At 40.5% G+C, this 20955-nt stretch overlaps 1 long non-coding RNA gene across 1 annotated transcript; it reads left to right on the top strand.

Annotated features, from left to right (window-relative positions):
* Nucleotides 1–11755: 11755 nt before the first annotated feature.
* On the top strand, nucleotides 11756–20736 carry LOC125759264 (uncharacterized). The gene is made up of 3 exons (XR_007416835.1): nucleotides 11756–11828; nucleotides 12862–13179; nucleotides 20274–20736. It is a non-coding gene; the product is annotated as an uncharacterized LOC125759264 (long non-coding RNA).
* Nucleotides 20737–20955: the final 219 nt, after the last annotated feature.

Here is a 20955-nt window from a genome sequence, read left to right as displayed (position 1 = left end):
CGTGATTTTTTGGAGATAAAATAAGGCTGCACAAAGAGCGGATTGCATGCATTGGTCATGCGCTGATACGTACCTCCTCAGAAAACACAACACATCCTCAGGACGTCCTGAAATGACCAAAATATCCTTGTCCTGTAGGGTGTGCTGAGGACAACCGCAGGAATGCCTGATATACTTGAGTCCACAAAATGCAGTTTGATTGTGGAGGCCTCCGTGAGGGCACTATAAATACTTCTTTGAACAGTGCAAGAGTGGAACACTAGATTTGATGAATAAAACATGACACAGGTGCTGTGTCATGAATGTAATACATGTATGTATATAAGTGTGTGTGTGTGTGTGTGTGTGTGTGTGTGTGTGTGTGTGTGTGTGTGTGTGTGTGTGTGTGTGTGTGTGTGTGTGTGTGTGTGTTTTGACAATACTGTAAGCCACCACAGGCTGTTACAGGGGTGGTAAAAGATATTATACAATACCATACACAAAGACTGCAGTTTCAAATGTTGCTGAAAAACTCTTGCTCATTGACAATCAACAAATACACTGGAATCGAGCTTGTTTGGTTGCTAACAACTTTATTGATAGTGCTGCAGAGCTTTCGCCGACCGGGCCTTAAGTCTCCCATGAGCTTGTTCCATTCGATAATTGTACGGTACAGAACCTAAAACTTTAATACATCAATTTTTATAGTGTAGGGTAAAATAGCACATGGATGATTGATACGCACTGACACTCTGGCTAGAGGGTGCATGTACAAGGTAAGATCTCTATGTTTAGTGTTTTATTATACAGCTTGTCCTGGAACTTCAAGCATGTGATTTCTCTGCACGTAGACAGCGTCTGGAGGTTAGCCCTGTGAAGTAATACTGTGTGATCTGGTAGTATGAATAATAAAATCTGGCTGCCACTTGTTGCATCTGTTCTAGCTCATCAGCTAGCTTTTGACTGTATGGATCCCAGATTATACTAGCATACTCTGGAGTTTGCCGCACTCCTGTTTTATAAGCTGTCAGCTTTGTTTTAGGTGTGGCATCTCTTGACTTTCACCTTAGAACACCCAGCTTACATTCAGACAAAGCACAAATATTTTTAATATGCTTGTTGCAGGTTAGATTCTAAGTAATTGTAACACCCAGATATTTTATCTGACTTGATCACTTAACTTCTTTATTTTTTATTTTACACGTAAACGGCAGTGGCACTTTCTTATTTGATATCGACCAACAGGTAGTCTTGTTGAAACTGATTTTCATGTTCCATTTCTCACACCATTCGTCAACAGAACACAAAGCATCATTGAGCAAGACGTGGTTAGCAACACTTTTTACCCCAGTGAATATCACAGTCATCCGCAAACAGTCTCACATCAACAGAAGAGTAAGCAAGAGTGGGTACATAAATGTCAATGGCAATATCACAAACGTAATATATACTAAAAAATACAAGGTGCAAAAAATACAAAAACTCTCAACATCAATGAGGAACATAAATAATATATAAGAGCATTTTAAAAATCAAGAGAAAGGTTAGTCACAAGATGGGCAAACGATTGTGTTGTGTTAGCATTATACCACTTCTTCCGGTAATTTGTTCCGCAATGAAAGAGCATGAGGAATTAATGAATATTGATGCACGTTGAGGTGACTTAATGGTTGCCTAACTGTCTTGTTGTGATGAGTATGATCAAAGCACATGGACGGGGCAATTGTGTAATGTTCGGATGGTATTTTGAAGTGACCATGGTATATAGTTGATAAATTAATTTTAATCAGGAGACTATTCTATGATGGAATATATGCATAACAGAATCATCATATTGCATCATGACTATGATGCAACACACACACAAACACACGCACACACACACGCACACACACACACGCACACACACACACACACACATGGTGCTGTGATCCTCTGCATATAAATTGACGTCGATTGAACAAATCAGTTGTGAGCTATTAAAAGGACACCAGGTAAGAAAATTTTTATGATGCAATGCTACAACCATGTCGAAAACTGTCTCTATGCATTTAATTCAAGCATAAGACATCTGTATAAGCTAAGATTTTTTTTATTACTACACATATACCACACAAGGCAAATCAATAGCATTTAATAGGAGCCAGGCCTCGTCCAAGCGTTTCAATTAATTTTTCTGATATGCTATCATAAGTCAGTTCTGAACAGTAAACGTACAACTGGTTCTGTATTGAAACCCCTCCCATGCCCTATAATGTCAGCCGCCACTGCTCCTTCATGTAGCTACAAGTAATTGACGCTACAAAATTTTCATGTAAACAAAATAAAGCGATAACTGCAAAAACTATAATATAAGTGCATACCATATTTACTCGAATGTAATGCGAGTTTTTTTCAAGATTTTTGCTACCTCATGTCGACCCTCGCATTACAATCGAAGACCAAAATACACATGAAATACCTATTTTTTCTTCCTGGGTGCAATAAAAAGTCACCCCTCGTGTTGCAATTGTAGTTGCGTTACAATCGAATATTGGTACATTTAGTATATGTCCTTCATTAGTTTGTTGAAGTGGAACATGAAAAGCCTGATCATTTATTGAACTGATGCTAAAATTACAAATAAAACCATTTTAAAAAGGTTGCTTGATGTCAATATTGTTTGCTTCTGTGATTGGCTGCCAGAGTAATACCGACCCGAGCAGACCATCTGCCTTGTTGCCAAGTGCTATTTCTTTAACCTAAATAACATAGCTATAATGTTGAGCCTGCATGCTCCATTCCGCCACATCCTTCGGCATAGAAAGCGAGAGGGGCATTGGCCCATTTCCTTCACTTCCTCAAGTTTCAGTTTTACATTCTCTCCAACGTCAGAATTAAGTGGGTCTGTAACTATATCATTTGTGATTGTCTGCAATCAACACATGCTTTGTGAAAATGATCATGCTTACTTTAATGTGCTTGTGTGCACATGTCACTACAACAGAAGTATGCAATGGTGCCGTGCAGTTTTCTGTTCCTTGCTACAATTGTGCTGCATGCAGAGGAAATGGTGCCGTGTTGGCAATTGCGAATGACACTACACCTTTTATTATGTATTCAAGCAAGGATCTGGAAGCTGTCTGGCCATATGTATGTCGTAGTCATAAATAGTTTTATCATATACCATGCGTTATTGCTCACCCTCCACAACACCTATATTCTTCAATTAGCTATATGATAGTATTAAACCTTGTTCACATGTGATTTCTTTCGTAATCCATATCCTACTCCTGGGTGATTTCAATCTTACAAACACAACCTCGACCGATCCTCCTCCTCCGCTCTCTCTTTTCAGTCGTAAGCTAAGGAGTAATACTAGTGCCGAGCTTTTTCATTATCACAAATAGTAACACAACCGACACGTGTACCATCTGATGTTGCGTGTATACACCCGACCTTGACCTTGTTTGACCTTCTACCATGATACATAGATTATGTACCTACCTACTATAAGTGAGACTGCATATCTTCATTTTATTCATTTATTCACCTAATTATTCAGGATACCTCAAAGGTTCCGACATGGGACATTGCATAAAGGGTGGGCAGACAGAAAAAAATGGCCGGTCATGTTAGATTTCGTAACTTTACGGATCATCTTCAAAAACAGCTTTGAAACGAGAAATATACTGGTGATTAGGGCATCGTCAGGAGGAAGGGCATGACATTGTCAGGAAGCAGAAATAATTTATGAACATTGATAAGTAGTATTATGGGAACGTGGCAGATAAGCAGCATTCTGATGCATGTGGTGGGAGAAACGATGTGCTGGAATGATGAGTTAGTCTCCTGGGGCAGTGAATAAGAAAATAGCAAGAAAATTTTGTCGAGCACTTTTGTGGCAAGAGGCCTGTGAGAGAAGACACAACCTTGTTTTTAGAGCAGAAACACTTCAGTTGTATACGAGCAGTCCAAAAGAATGAATCTGGTACATTTCTTCTGGACCGATTCTAGAAAATTAATTATGCTAATTTGATGGTTGTCCTAAATAGTACAGGCATATTCTACTTTAGATTGAGGTTTTACATGCAGCTCGTCTGACTGCAGCTATAGGTGGTACTGAAGACAACTTTCGGCATAGATTACCAAGTAACCATTTGCAGGAATTCGTTAACTCATTCATATGATGGTTCCAGGACAAGTCACTAGGTACATATGCACTCCTAGATACTTAAACGCCTCTCACTGAGCTAAAATGTAGTTCTTAGTTGGTAGTGGGAAGGCACTATGTAATTACAACCCCAATGAAAAGACGTGTGGGAGTACCTACTCACACTGCATGATGATCGAACCTGCACGATTTGCTGCACCATGCCTGGATTAGGAGGATGTCTTGCTGGAGAGTAGAGCAGTCTTATGAATTTTGTTATTGGTTGGTGCAAAACACGATCATCTGCAAAAAGGCATATCTTGGACCACACTTTGAGTGGAAGGTCTTTAATATATGTGTGAAATAGGAGCAGCCCATGGACAGAGCCCTGGGCTGCTTCTCAATTATTTCAACCTCCAGAGCAGAGAAACTAAAGAAAGTGCACATATTTACAAAAAAGTAAACGTTACTGCCAATATATAGCACGCTAACTGCATTTTTCTACACTGAATTTTAAAAATTCTTTGCACCAGCAGAATTGAGACATGTTTGCTACTGAAGTTCCAGAACTAACAAAAAATTACATTCAATCTTACTTCATTATCTCAAATTTTGATGGTCCTAGGTACAGTGACCAACGGAAGTGGCTATCTAACTGTAAAAAATGCCTGTATCACTCCACAAAACACTTGTAAACTGCTTATAAGTCTGCATTTGGCGCATATACTGTCACTAAAGAACTCTAAATCTAAGTTTCCTTATAACGACTAATGTTAAACAATTTTGGACTATGATCAACCTGTGCACGATGAACATATAATTCTGGAAAACCCATTGCTATATCTATCCCTGTGCATAATGAAGAATGCACTGCACCTCTTAATAGGACACATTTGTGAAAAAATTTTCTGTCTCCTGCAATGATTGCCTATGTCCTACTTGCCAGAATGATTATGTCGTGGTTACTCCAGTGATTGTTCATGTGGCTGGTGTCGCAAAACTAATTTATTTGCTGAAACAAAACACTCACATCCTGGTTCTCAAAATTATGAAGAAAATACCAGTGCCCTTCCAATATTCTAACAAAACTTTTTCAGCAATCAATATACGTCTACATTGCCCTACACTGCAGAGTACACTACTCCGTATGAATTTAAAAATACACATCAAAGTTAAACTCAGTTTAATTTTTTTTATATTTACTCATAAATTACATCATTCTCTCGATGCAATCATCTTCACAGAGTGAATTGTTTTAGAATTTGCTAACGCATTTGATAAGGTCTGTCACAAACATTTACTTTAAAAGTAAGTCATCTGGACTTCAGCACTAACATCCTTTATTGCATTGGATGCTTACTACCAAACTGCACTCACTTTGTAACCACAAGTGGCCATTACTCACAACTTTGAAGCATAACTTCTGGTGTACTACAATGTTCTCTACTATGCTAGGCCCAGTTTGTTCCTCATTTGTACCAAAAACCTCCCTTTCTCTTGTGCATGATTTTTAGGATAGTACTGCTATTCACAAACTAAATACTAGTTCATTTGTACTCACTCAAGATAATTCAATTTTCATCTTCTGTAATTACAATAGAACTGCAAATGAATCTGCCACAGAAACCAATCTCTCACTGATGTCACTGTTTCCTCATTATAAATTTGCATGTTTGGTTCTTTTTCACAAGTTAGGTATACCATTATCCAACACTCCACAACTAACTCATTCATCAACCACAGTATCATATCACATTGAATCAACCGTCATTGTACAGTCGGTCTTGAATCAAGTCACCTGTAAGACCCATAACGTTTTTCTTAAGGGGAGCCCTGTGCCCTTACGGTGCGCTGAGGCCACTGAAGTGTCAAGCAGGGCAAAAGGCATTTGCAAGGCTTGTTTGTAGGCACTGAACAAATTTGTTTACAAAATGTGGTAAAGGCACATGCATGTGCATATTTTTGTTTGGTCGTACAAGGATAGAATAAAGAAGTATTTTTAAGGATGGAGTGGCCGAAAATTTATGGCACAAGCCAAGCACTTGGTTAGCATATTGCTAATTTTGTAGTCAGTAAGGGTATTCCAGAATAAGTTAACAGACATCTGCACACCGAGGTATTTAAAATACCTAACAAGTTCCTAGGGACAATTACTTTAACAGGACACATGCATGACTTTACATTCGCTAACACCTACTTTCATTTAGCAATGTTCACACTAGTTAGCTACAGTAATTATGGCAGGTGATTAAAATCGTCTGTGTTTCACAAGCGATAACACCATTATCAGCAAATGATGAGTGAATGTTAGGTGATAGCAAGGAAGGGAGGTTGTTGGTATAAATGAGGAACAAACTGGGCCTAGCGGAGTAGTGAGCCTTGTAGTACACCAGAAGTTATGCTTCAAAGTTGTGAGTAATGGCCACTTGTGGTTACAAAGTGAGTGCAGTTTGGTAGTAAGCATCCAATGCAATAAAGGATGTTAGTGCTGAAGTCCAGATGACTTACTTTTAAAGTAAATGTTTGTGACAGACCTTATCAAATGCGTTAGCAAATTCTAAAACAATTCACTCTGTGAAGATGATTGCATCGAGAGAATGATGTAATTTATGAGTAAATATAAAAAAAATTAAACTGAGTTTAACTTTGATGTGTATTTTTAAATTCATACGGAGTAGTGTACTCTGCAGTGTAGGGCAATGTAGACGTATATTGATTGCTGAAAAAGTTTTGTTAGAATATTGGAAGGGCACTGGTATTTTCTTCATAATTTTGAGAACCAGGATGTGAGTGTTTTGTTTCAGCAAATAAATTAGTTTTGCGACACCAGCCACATGAACAATCACTGGAGTAACCACGACATAATCATTCTGGCAAGTAGGACATAGGCAATCATTGCAGGAGACAGAAAATTTTTTCACAAATGTGTCCTATTAAGAGGTGCAGTGCATTCTTCATTATGCACAGGGATAGATATAGCAATGGGTTTTCCAGAATTATATGTTCATCGTGCACAGGTTGATCATAGTCCAAAATTGTTTAACATTAGTCGTTATAAGGAAACTTAGATTTAGAGTTCTTTAGTGACAGTATATGCGCCAAATGCAGACTTATAAGCAGTTTACAAGTGTTTTGTGGAGTGATACAGGCATTTTTTACAGTTAGATAGCCACTTCCGATGGTCACTGTACCTAGGAGCATCAAAATTTGAGATAATGAAGTAAGATTGAATGTAATTTTTTGTTAGTTCTGGAACTTCAGTGGCAAACATGTCTCAATTCTGCTGGTGCAAAGAATTTTTAAAATTCAGTGTAGAAAAATGCAGTTAGCGTGCTATATATTGGCAGTAACGTTTACTTTTTTGTAAATATGTGCACTTTCTTTAGTTTCTCTGCTCTGGAGGTTGAAATAATTGAGAAGCAGCCCAGGGCTCTGTCCTTAGGCTGCTCCTATTTCACACATATATTAAAGACCTTCCACTCAAAGTGTGGTCCAAGATATGCCTTTTTGCAGATGATCGTGTTTTGCACCAACCAATAACAAAATTCATAAGACTGCTTTACTCTCCAGCAAGACATCCTCCTAATCCAGGCAAGGAATTTGTGGCCTTACGAGGCATAGGATGGCTGTCAGGTGCAATTATAAATGCAGGGCAATTTATTATTTCTCATGAGTTTCCTGGTCCGTGCAATTTTCAGGGTGTTCTTCTAGGGAAGAGCTTGAAATTCAAGAAGCAAGACAAATTCATTGAAATTCTGCATATTCTTGGGCATTGGGCTAGGGTGACAAACTGTGAAGCCCCCAACAACAGTGTTTTTTTATATGATTCATTAGACCAGGACATTATGCCGAGTGTAGGAAAGGAGATGACGCTTAAGGGCTCGTTTTCTTTGTTAGACACAATATTAATGAGATTAACTAACAGACAATAACGCCAAGGAAAGTAGAAAGTGGACCAAAAGATAACTTGCCACCGGCAGGGACTGAGTGTAGCAGCTCAAGTAATGAACATAATGCATCTTGCTTCAAACACTCTTACCATTCACACTAAGGCAGTACAGCATCAAGAGAACTTATACGACTGTGGTGTTTTTGCCATTGCTAATGCATTCACTATTGCATCTGGCATCAACCCATGTACCGTTGCTTTTGACAAGACCGTAACGTGCAGTTCATGTCTGCATATCATGTCTTGCGGACAATGAAATTGTGCTGTTCCCTCTTACTACTATGCGAGTGCCCAGGGTATAACCAAAATCAAGTTGGTTTTTTAGTTCAAAAATAATGTCCTAATTATGCTGTTTCAACCACTTAGAAATCAGCCTTAAACTGAAACCCTACACTCCTTCGGCTATTGAAATTTAGGCCTTTCTATGGATACCAACTCTAGGTTATTAGTCAAAATGTACTTTTGGGCTAGTTGGTTCATAATCTGGTCTGTTGTTTTCGCCGGCGCTGTTCTACTAGGATCTAGGTTATTAACACTGTCATCGTCCTGAGCCTTGCTCCTCAGCATTAAACCATTTCCTTGTATGTTCTTTGATAGTGAAAAGGCACTGCAGGTGTACTTGCTTCAATTAATTAACTGCTAGTGGATAAACTTTTTGAAGCAACTGACATTGGGAAGTACATTATCACTGAGAGGTTGCTGTGGTCAAGGAATGTTCAACTTTTGCTGCTTGTCTGCTGTATAAAGTTCTTTATGAATGAAACTCAGTTGTATCTGTGAATGTCTGCACAGGGCAAAGTTTAAAATTTTGTGCTATTCTCCCTACTTTCATTGTTGTGCACATGAGATAGCTATTAATACCGTAATTTTTCATACAGGTCTACAACATAAAACTAAATATGTCAGTAATAAAATCAGATTCTCCAATTTATATTAAGCTGAAGTATAGCACTCAGGGGCGTAGCCAGAAATTTTTTTCGGGGGGGGGGGGGGGGTTCAACCATACTTCATGTATGTTCGTGTGTGCGTTTGTATGTGTGCGTGCATATATACGCAAGCAAAACTGAAAAATTTCGGGGGGGGGGGGGTTGAACCCCCCAACCCCCCCCCCTTGGCTACGCCCCTGATAGCACTGCTGTACGACATGAAACATCACAGTCTTTCAAGTGCTTTTCTTGAAGTGTTGGGGCTGTTCCTTTAACTAAAATATTGAAACTTCTGTGGATGCGCACTGCTCAAAGTAAGACATCTAAACAGTTCTTAAAGCTTGATGTTTGAAGACTCAATGGTGCATCTAGACCTGTGCGCTGCTGTGCCACACCGCCGCTGAAATCCCAAGAGCGATCACAACAATGACATGAAGTAATTGCACTGCGCTGCCATTTGTCTTTTCTTTCAAACTGAACGGGGTATCCAACCCTGCGGCATTCTCCAGCATTAAATGGCAATATCTCAACTCGTTGGATAGTACCTTTTCTTGGAGCCTTGGACCTATTACACTATGCATAAATAAATAAAATAAATAAGTAAATATATCGATGCATTTGTACTCTTTGTTCCTAATTAATTTTTACTCGTGTAAACGATAAATTAATACAGAAGTAGACGATGAACTGGGTGCTGGGTTATTTGATTCTTCACACGGACGAATTCACAGCGGAGACGATCGATGCAGCTGGCCAGCAAAAACGCAAACCCGCTTCCACGGTTTTTGCATATTTGTTTATTGCGATAGCAGTTTTATGGACCCTCCATGGGTTTTTGCCGTGGGCGTCGCCGTCATGTTCTGTAAGAAGTCCAAATCGATAACATCGCTCAGCGCATCATATGTTCTACTCATGAGTAAAAGCTAGTGAGCGCTGGCGACAACGCAGCTTAAGCAGAGATGAGAGGAACCGCGGCCACCTCGGTCGCACAGAGGTAGCATGTGCGATAACATATTACCTCGCGTGCGAGGCCTGCCGTCGACTGCTCTTCAAGCAGAGAGAAAACGCCCTGCCTGTTTTTTGTTGGGCGAAGGAGCATGAACGAACACCGGGGAAGGGCCCGGGGGCGATATATCTCGGCAGAAATCAGCAAAAAATGCTGTAGTTTCAATGCTTCGTGTTGAGATGACAGAATGCACGAAAACCTTCTCTATCGGCATTTTATAGTCGTTGCTCTTAATTACTTTGTATAACATTATGATTTGTTGCTGTGCATCATTATATTGCCATTTCGGCGAAACTGTCATTTGTTTTCTAAATGCAAGGGACTACTTCCCCCAATCTCTGTAATCTATAACCTCACTCCCTCTCTTCCACACCACGCCACCGCCGATCCGGTGCACTTCGCGCCGTTTACACGCCGCTGCTGTTGGTGGAAACACTGGTGCACCGCCTTCGGTGATTTTAGTGATTTCTGACCGGCGCACAGGTCTCCACGAATGTGCATCACTCTTACTCAAGCTCCTCTTATAAATTACCGCAGAGTTATTTATTCTCATAAATGGAGCTGATAATTTTCGCCATATCTAACTTGCATATTTAAGATTACATTCCTTATTTCTACAGAGTAGTATTGTCACTCGCCCCCAGAGAATGGTTGTCAGTGCAAACCTTGAAGTGCCATATTATTAAAATTTACTCATATATGTATTGCATACCATATATGTGTCCATACAAGTCACAAGCCAACTATCACTCAAGTTCTTCACCAGCTCACAAAGGCATATGCGTATTTCAAAGACCATTGATCTCAATGATTACCGAAAGTGATTGTGCTGCTGTGACATCAAGCATGAAGTGCTTTCTAAAATTTCTTTTCAACTTTTTGTAAGCTAAAAAGCTACAACACATATTTTTAGAAAAATTAATAATTGTTAAAATTGAAATTTTTATGGTAATGATAGTCATGACAATTTAGATCATAAAATTAAGAAGCACGTAGGGCATGCAAGTGAGGCTATCATCCAAAACTCATACACACAAAAAAAATTTTTTCAGGACATAGTCGTGGAATTGCCTTTTTTATTTATTTATGCCGAATTCAAGGTTACTTGTGCATTGACAGCTTACCCATGAAAAGTCATGAGGTGCACTGATGCTGCAAGTGATGTACAGTAACTTACATTTGTGTTTTAAAATGAAAAAAATATTTTTGCATTTCTCATGTGCGTCTGCCCCACAAAAAATTTAAAATTACATTCTTTGGTCTGTGTTATTCAGCAAGATAACTTTCTGCAGGCTACTTATTCAGAAAATAATGTAAACCACTATACTAAATGCATGCACCTTGCTTATGAAAACTAAGTGGTTGCAGAAAAATTGAACCAGTTTTGATGCCTACTGGCCCAGTGAACTGTGTAAATAATGCAGACCAGAAAATTATTATTGTTGTGGTATTTTGTTGACAAAAAGCATCCAATTAAACATGTCACAACTTAGATGTTCTAGGTATAAAAATATGTTAAAGCACTTAAAAGGAACCTAAAGGCAAACGTTAAGTCAACATGAACATACTATTAACATACCATTCAAGAAATAGTGCAGTGTTTGTTTCGGGCTAAGAAAATGTCTAGTTCGAACAAAAATTATATTTAGTGGTCAGCATGACACTACAAATATTCAAACCACCATGCCAACTAGGTCCTGTTGACATTTTCTCCCTTTTGGCAGACAGTCCAGCTGGCGGCGTGAAAGGCAGAAGCAGGTGAGGAAGAAGGAGGGTTTAGCTATTGTTGTGAGCAGACACCACTGTCAGCAGCTGTGGAGAAACTTCTATGGCACGGTAGGTAGAGTTGAGTTGAGGGAGCCGGTCACTGACCGACACTTTTTGCGGTGATTGAAGCTATAGCCATGGATCTCATCGGTTCTTACTTCAAAGAATGAAACAGAAGGAAGCAAGCAGCATTTTATTCCAGGTTTTAATGCATTGAAGTGATCTTTTTTACTATTGGCAGTTTGAGTATCAGTGACTTTTTCTGGGACTCGACTATGTCGCCGCACACAGAGTTAGTAGAATATCCCGCTGGTGGTGCAAGCCTTGTCGTACATTTACTTAATTTCTTGGTGAACAAAGCCCTGGTGCAGATAATACTGACGTTTAGGCATTCGTAAACTTTCACCCATCATTCGAACAAAAAACGTTGTTGGCCTTTAGTATCCCTTTAAGAAAAAAATGTTCTGTTTCTTTGTGACTGAGTGCCCGAGTTCATTTGCTAAGTTGTACTACGTAGACGCACATACTTAAGTAAAATTAAAGGTAATGCAGGCAGCTGACCATAACTTACATTGCTGTTCCCAGCTGTAAATAAGTTTCATAATTACCATGTTAGGTTTTCTAAATGTATCACTCTTTTTGTACAAACATCACAGTAAACACATTATTAATATTCAGCACATTTCCTAAAGATCAACTTCATTCCCAGTAAAAGTCCTAATGTTTGCTATGACAGCGTTCGATTCCAGCTAGCCCGGCTACAGTTTGATGCAGCAGCTGTTTAGCATGGCCTGTATTAGTTTCATACTGCTCAAGTCTGTCGACGGAGCATGACCGCTAGAGAACACGTTCTCAGATGGCGGATTGAGAAACGTTTCATGATGTGAGGTTGCCTAAAGCTGCTTCATTTTATGGTACGTACATTTATGCCCACGGACCAACAGGCATATAATCATGGTTCATAGTAGTAATAACCATATTTTTGCTGCTGTTTGCAGTCATTGCTTTATACACATCACCTGAATTTAAGTCATTGCTCGTACTTAATGACATTGTGTTGAGTGAGTGACATCAGTGCGGTGTTCATGGTGCTGTCCACGAGCCATGAGAACCTAACAAGGGCCTGCCGCCAGCCACCAAGTCCTGTTCCTAAACCACCCATGGGAGGCTGAATTAGCTGTTGAGGTTTGCAAGCGGGTTCGTGCTATGCTACTAGCCACCAGCCACGAGACCATAACAATTAAGGGCCTACTGCCAGCCACCATGGTGCATATGTGCAGATCTCTCGGCTCACATTTGAAGGTCGCCTACCCGCTAGCATGACAGAAGGCACCTCTGTCCATGACTTCTGGGTGGACTTGGCTTCATGTCTGCTTCACAAGTGTCACCCGGCCACCACCGACAAATCCACCTGCCAAGAGTGAGTCCGCTGCTGTGGTTGATGCCAGCATCAAAACTAACAAAGACTGTTTTTGTTTCGAACGTTCAATGGAACTTCATTTAATTACCAAGCCTTGCTTGTCTTAGTAGTTTGGTAACATGTGTGATTTCACTGTGGTTGTTTTCCTTACTTTTTTCTTCATTCCTTTTGTTCTAAATGTTCCACTTTTCTGTGTGAAAAACTGCCTCGTCTTTTCCTGGTCTGAGGCCTTGCCTCAATCAAACAAGCTAACCTGCATTACAGACATTCAGCTCCATTTAAGTTTGTGCAAATAAACTGTATAAATCACACACTATATATTTATTTTGTAGTTAGGGATGCTAAAAACACGCTGAAGTAATAAATTAGCACTCTAAAATATGCAAAGAAATATACGATTGCTGAACAGGATTAGTGCGGTTCCACCCGTGCACCGTCGTGTGCTAAGCGGTATATTCACAGTGCCATCCTGATAAAATCAATGCAAATTGCATCAAATAGAGTCTCGGATGTCATAGAGACACGCTGCACACATCCCAGAAAGGGAATGGGTAATTATTTCAACCGCTATTTCTTTCTTTGCCTTTTTCTCCCTTTTCTTTCCTATTTTTTTTTTCTCTTTAGCTGTCTTGCTGTGTCTTGGTTTCTCTATATGTCTCAGTGTAGTCGGTCTCTCACCTTCTATGTTTTCACCTGTTTCTTCTATCTGTTACTTCTTTCACTCCCCCCCCCCCTCTCTCTCTGTTGTCGGTCTCTCGCCTAATACCTGTTTCTCTGTTGCTTTGAAACTCTTTCTCCGTCTGTTTCTTTCGGTGCATTTCTGTGTTTTTCTCTCTCTCTCTATTCCCTTGCTTATCTCTATTTTTTTTCTCTTTATCTTTTTTTTCTATGTCTTTTGTTGTCTCACTCTCTCTGTGCAGTTGGTTTTGTCGCCTTCTATCTTTTTTTTTCTCTGTTGCTTTTCTTTCTGTCTATTTCTCAGTTTCTATGTTCTCTCTCTCTCTATGTGTAGTCGCTTTCTCACCTTCTAACTTTTTTCTCTGTCTCTTCCTTTTCTGTCTATTTGTCTGTTTCTATTTTTTCTCTCCCTCTGTACTCGTTCTCCCATCTTCATTTTCTTCCTGGTAACCCTCATGCCTCTCTCCTTCTCACCCTCACTTCCCTTTCTAATAACCTTGCTGAGCTGCATATACTATTCAAGGCTATGCTCTCCTCTGCAAGCGGGCCTGGATGGCCGAGTGGTTATGGTGCTCGCCTACAAATAGTTAGTTCACTGGTTCGAATCGCGCCTCGACAGAATTTCTTTTTTCGCCAAGAATTTTTTGTTCTCTTTCCTTCTATTTTTTTCTGTTTATTTCCTCTCTCTCTCTCTGTGCTATGGTTCTCTCGCTCATGAAGTTATTGCATCATTTGCCAGACAAATCGGCACGCGTCTTCTGGTAAAAAAGCAGAAGAGGAAGAAGGCGACGACAACGACGAAGATGGCACGTGCTGGTTCATGATGATGATCATTTTCTATCTACGGCACACGGCCAACCTCGACTTTAACAGCTGTGCTGTAAAGGGGTGGTTCGTCGTAGGTGGGGCCCATCTTCCAAAGCCACACTGGCCCAGGGTTGCCAGTTAGCTTCCCAGTATAGTCAGTCAAATAGTTGTGCCTCCCCAAACTACCTATATTGTGCGCACATAATGGACGACAATGAAGGCGTGGCTAAGCTTGTTGCTGACCTATCACCAGCCTTGCTGCAATTGTTTTAAACATACGAGGGCTATGTTTGTTTTCAAGTTCTAATTCGTTCAAGGTGAAAACCACAGTGAAATTAAAGACGCTTATGTTTGGAACATGTAGAAACACTTTCCAGTTGCCCCTGTTCATAGTCGCCACTGCAACTGAGGCATTTATTGTGGCGTTGTGCCAGCGTTCTTTATGGCCCCCACATTGAAGACAGCCACCTTTCAGCCAATTCTGTATGCCGCTCACTGTTGTCTACACATCCTGCTTCAATGTTCCTGCACTGTTGCTACACTTTGCTGTCACTCATGAAGGCTTTACCATACACAATACTCTTTCAACGATGAATTTCGGCTGTATTGCTGCATGCAGAAATCAAATGACACCACGCACGTCACACATAGTGGGAGACTTAATTGTTCGAGGCATGTTTATGTGCCCAGTGTGTGCTCGGAATTCACAACTGCTACCTCGCACGATCGGAGGACGTACGAGAGGTGCTGTGCAACACGTCTGCACACAACGTCAGACTTTCACTATGGCTTTAATTGATTAAGAAACTGATAGGCCCTCAAAAAAAAACAAGAAAAGAGAAGAAGAAAGAAAAGAGCGCCGCTTTCAAATGCAAGGCAGGGTCACTGCAGAGTTGTTGAGCTTTTATCCTCTAAGCTCTCTCTTTCCCAACCCTTTCGTTGTTCTCTCTTTTTCTATCTTTTTTCTTTGTGACTTTGCAGTGCTTGCTCTCTCTCTGTTTATTTCTTTCTTTGTCTTTCTATCGTTTTCTCTCTTTCTTTCCTTTCTTGCTCGCTCTCTGTAGTCATCCCCTCACCTTCTATCCTTTTTTCTCTTCCCTTTCTCTCAATCTCTTTCTCTTCTTCCTATTTCTTTCTATTTCCATCACTCTCTGTCCTCGTTCTCCCCTCCTCCTTTCCTTTCTCCTTACACTCACATCTCTGCTCCTCATCCTCAGTTCCCTTTCCCACCCCCTTGCTATACTATATACTATACAAGGCTATGTTATGCTCTGCTAACGTGACTGGATAGCCGAGTGGTGACAACGCTTTCCTTCTATTCGTTGGTCCGCAGATTTGAGTCTTGCCTCGCCAAGAAATATTTTTGCCGAGAATTTCTCTCTTTTTCTTTCTTTCTCTCTGTTTGTCTCTTTCTTTCTCTCTATACTCGTTCTCTCGCCCATCCGAGTTATGGCACCCTGTGCTGCAGAAACAGGCGCGCCTGTTCTGGGAGCGAAGCAGAAGGGGAAGAAGACGGCGAAGAGAGCGTGTGCTGGTTCATGATGATAATTTTCTATGATAAACTTCAAGCATAACACCTCTATGGTAACTCTACTCTGCTGTAAAAGAAAAATAGCTTTCAAGCAGATACTTTACTATGCCCTAGCCAAAGGCGAGGGCATAGTAAAGTATTTGCTTGACCTATCTGCATAGTAAAGTACCTAAAGTAACATAGTTATCTGCGTAGTAAAGTGTCTGCACAGCGTGGCATAAACTTTACTGTGAGTAAAGTTTATGCCACGCTATGATAAATGTCTCAGTTGGAGTGACGACAGTTTAGAGGTACCTGGAAAGTATGTGTAAGTGTTCCAAATAAAACAGTTGTGAATTTCATTTTGGTTGAAATTTTGCGACCAAGTGGGCTTTGAAAAAAAAAAGGTCGCCCTCATACTTAAGGTTAAAAAGCACATATAGTTGTGATGAATTAGCAGTGCAGTCTACACTGAGCCATAGGGGTATGTTATATGTTGTGCTCACTGGTTTGCGTGTACCTGCTAGCTATCTCCTTAATATTGGCATAAAGAGAAAGTAAAAATATGCACGTTCATCTGCTTTTTTAAGGTGCAAGCCTTTATGTCTCATGCGGAGGCTGCAACGACAAAATGGTGGCAGAAAACACGGTACAAAAATATGGCACAGATACAGAAAATAATGGTACTAGAAAAAAAAACAAAAACTCGCAAACGTCAAAATGTCCTGAAGCAGCACTGCTGCAACCAAAGCCGTGTCTGAGAACACAAGGTGCCCAACCAAATGGGGAGAGTCGGGGTGGCTGGCGACGTGTCGTATGATGCGCCGTCGCTCCTAACTCATTTCTTGTTCACTTGGTATGAACAAAAATTGGCCTAGAAAGGTAAGAATGTATGACTGATTGAATGTTAACTTTTACAGCCTATGCCAAATTACATTCGCTATTATGTTGGAATTCCTAGGTAAAACGCATCCACAGGAATTCTTTGCTTATTACGCAGTAAAAGAATTGATGCTGAGAAGTGGTGCATGCACCACGTTTAAAAGGCATTTCAGACATGCACTCTGTCATGGCAGAACCTGGCGCAAATAACACCAGAAGCTGTCGGCCACTGTTTGCAACATGTCTTGTGTATAAGACTCCATCGGCAACAAATATGATAAAAAATATTTCATCGCCTTTTCCCTGTTGCCATTGCATGATTAGACACTCTGAATTGTAAGCTGAATTGTAAGCTTTCCATTGCAATAAAATAAACAGGTACGTTAAAATTTGGTTGCCTGTCTATTTAAGGTATAGATAAGAACTCCTAGAAATTTTAAAAACAGAAATACAGCATCTCTAGGAAGTAATTAGGCCCTTCGAATCCACAGAACTCTTAAGAAAGGGTAAGTGGCCATTGTATAGCTGGTAAAATCACTTTCCTAGAGCGAAGTAGCCAGCTGCACTACATAAGCTCTCATGTTGAGTGCATATAATCTACCAGCAGGGATGAAATTTGTCATACTTTTACACAAGCTTTCTGTTTATTTTGGTGTACTTAACATTTTGAAACATTCGTAAGCTATTAACAAAATATTCAGTTTTACGCATAATGGATACTGAACCGAATATGACAGTATTCAATTCGATGTGTTATATCACTGAACATTTGCACACCCATAGAATATTTGCAGTGTCGGAATTTTCCTGGTGCATATAATTCTCCATGTTGGCTTTACGTGTTTCCTAGAGAAAGCTTTTGTGCCATGTTTTGGAATGGAAGAGCAAAAACTCGTTGATGTGCTACATCGACAAGTTTTCTAGGGTAGCTGTTTTCACTCACATTGACAAGTTTTCACTCTTCTATTTCAAAACATGTCTCACAAACTAGCCCAACAGTTCACGCTTCTGTGCCATGATCATAAACTATTTTAACCAAGCCTTCATAGAGAGTGTTGTACTACATTTGCTTATTGCAAAGCAACTGTATGGTTCACATATATTCATGCTCGACAAGCACAGTTGTGTAGCTAGGTGAATAATATAATGACCCATCTGGCCTATGACCAATGGGAGGGTGGAGGGGGTGGGGGGGGAGTTCTTAGGAGTGTACTTACAGGCTGTTAAAAGTGGACAGGCAAATCTGTCTTATTGTTGCATGAGTGGCAGAGCATGTCAGTTGAGAATAAATATGAGGTAAGGATTCGCGGCAGGGGTGGTGAGAGAATGGCATGTGAACTGTTGGAAGCATTTCATGATGGGGAAGGAGTGATGTGTGTATTAGTGACCCATCTGTTGAAACTCGGAAAGGCAGAAAAGTTTCTTCAGCATTCTCTTGTGATGGTTGTTAATGTTAAATGGCTGTGACGTTGCACCTTGCCATACTGCGCATGTGTCTGTTCAAGAGCTGTGTGAATAGCAAAATTTGGGGTGGGAAGCGAATTCGAATATTAAAGTGTGAGTGCGAATCGAATCGAATCGAATATTTTTCGAATATTTCTCGAATATTTCTGGAATATTTTTCGAATGCTTCGAAGTGAAATCGCAGAAAAAAGGTTAGAGAGGATTCGTAAGCATATTCTTACGAGATATCAACATGAAAGTGTTTCTTTTTGCTAGGCTGATGAAGGACTGGTCGGATGGTTTTTCATAGTTGTCTTATCAAGGCTGAGGCAATGTAGAGGCCGAATTCTATTTATGAACATGATTTGGTGCATTCAAAGTGTTGCCGACAACACTTTACACATGATAGACAAAGATGTCATTTCCTCAGCCTCTCCTCCTCTTTCAACTCCTGTGGAAGCCCAACTGATGTGGCGGACAAGGGCGTGCTCCTTTCAAGTCTGGAGTTCCAAATCTGCCTTGTAGACGTCGATATATAAGAACATCTGAAATTTTGGATGCTAAAAAGCTTCGGCGTCCGATTTTTCGGACTTCCTGCCCAAATTTCAGGCCCAAAAACAGCAATTATTGAGCCTCCAACTTTGCCAGATCTTTCATCTTCATGTTGGAACCAGCGTTTTCTTGAGTTAATACATTTGCGACCGTAACGGAGCTTGAAAGGAAGCTTTGCCGCAGTACGAGAGTGTATTGAGGTGAAGCATGTTGAAAATCTAGCGACCACTTCAAATCGGACGTTGACTAATTGTGTCTTGACAAAGTTCGATTGTAACGAAACTTGAAAAACAGCTTTGCCGCAATACCGGTGTGTGATGAGGTGAAGAATATTCAAAATCTTGGGACCACTTCATTCGGGAGTTGACTGTCTCTTGGCAATGTTCGACCGTAACGGAGCTTGAAAGGCAGCTTTGCCGCATAATGAGAGTGTAATGAGGTGAAGCATATTAAAATTTAAAGGGGTCACTTTCAATCGGACGTTGATTGTATTTGTTTTTGGGAAGTTCGAATAGGTTCGAATAGTAAAATTCCAGTGCGAATCGAATCGAATAGCAAACACTATTGGAAAAATATTCGAAATTTCGAATATTCGCACACCCCTAGTCTGCTCCCTTACATATTTGCTGGCAAAGCCACAAATAAAGATTGATGGAAGTTAACACATATCCTGTGTTTCTTGTCGTGAGTGGTCACTTCTGCATTTTATTACCTCCCTGAAGATATGCACGTACATCTTGCCGAGTTATAAGCTTTGTTGAACTATTTATTGTATGTGGCATCGTTGACACAAGATGACAACAGGGCATATGCTAAAGCTCCTGTAGGATCACAGGCCGAAGGTAACAAGCAGCTTACCTTTGTTAGCACAAAAAGCGCTGACATTTAGGATATCACTGTTCGCATATGTTGTAAGTGCTTCAGTGGAGTCTTGTGAGATTAAAATGTGGTGCTCCCACAAAGATTTTTTTCTTTTTGTACTGTCACCAACCTGGAAAACTATGTAGACGATAGGTAAAAGAGATCAGGGTTAGGCAGAATGATGTGATGCCTGACACTGCAAATGAATGCAAGAGTACTTAATTACCATTGTATTGCAAGTGGAATATTATATTCAATATGAACCTCAGCTTGCTTTGCCATGGTGTTCCTGTGGTTGTACACCTTCTTACCACCGTGGCAGGATTGCGAGAACTAACGTCTCTGTCAAAATCTTGTGCAGGTGTGTGACACAAGCAGTCACTGTTTACAACTTCAAGGTACCTCTTACCACCTGTGGCAGTATTGCCAGAACTAACGTCTGTGTCAAATTCTTGTGCAAGTGTGCAAGGGACAAAACAGAAGTGGTCACTGTTTACATCTTTAAAGTCCTAAACAAGCACACCAGACCATGAATGTACAGTGTCTGACAGCTCCAGTGGAATACACATCACGATGGCTGGAGCCATCCCTGTGTGGCACCAGCTAGCCTGTGACAAGCTGCATACTTTTGCTTGCGACAACTGTGTGGGAACAAAAAAGGGACACCGCACAAGGAAAGGCTTTTAGGCAATCTTAACGGCTTGCGGTGAGGGAATTCTGAAAAGGTCTGATGTGCCATCTTGCAATAAAGAAGCAACTTATATACCTAGTCTGTCTTGTGTTAGCAGGAGTCTGATAAACGTAGACAGTACAAGTTCGTGGCTGGGGAAGGATGATGGTGAGGAGATGCCCTCTTGAAACGTTAACCTGCACCCTCCTCCCATCCCCTTCTTGGTGCACTGGAAGTTTTGCCCTCTAGGTATTAGTTTCTTCAGTGGTGCTCCTGAACGGCTTGTGATTGAGCTTGCTCTTACTACCTGCTTTACCCAAGTACCAATTCTGGTGTTGGATTTTTCTTGCTCCGTAGCAATTTTGAATAGAAA

Source organism: Rhipicephalus sanguineus, chromosome 7 (assembly GCF_013339695.2).
Source record: "Rhipicephalus sanguineus isolate Rsan-2018 chromosome 7, BIME_Rsan_1.4, whole genome shotgun sequence".
NCBI classification, from domain to species: Eukaryota; Metazoa; Arthropoda; class Arachnida; order Ixodida; family Ixodidae; genus Rhipicephalus; species Rhipicephalus sanguineus.
The sequence above is the reverse complement of the archived record's forward strand: the minus strand, read 5'-3'. Positions and strand labels throughout refer to the sequence as shown.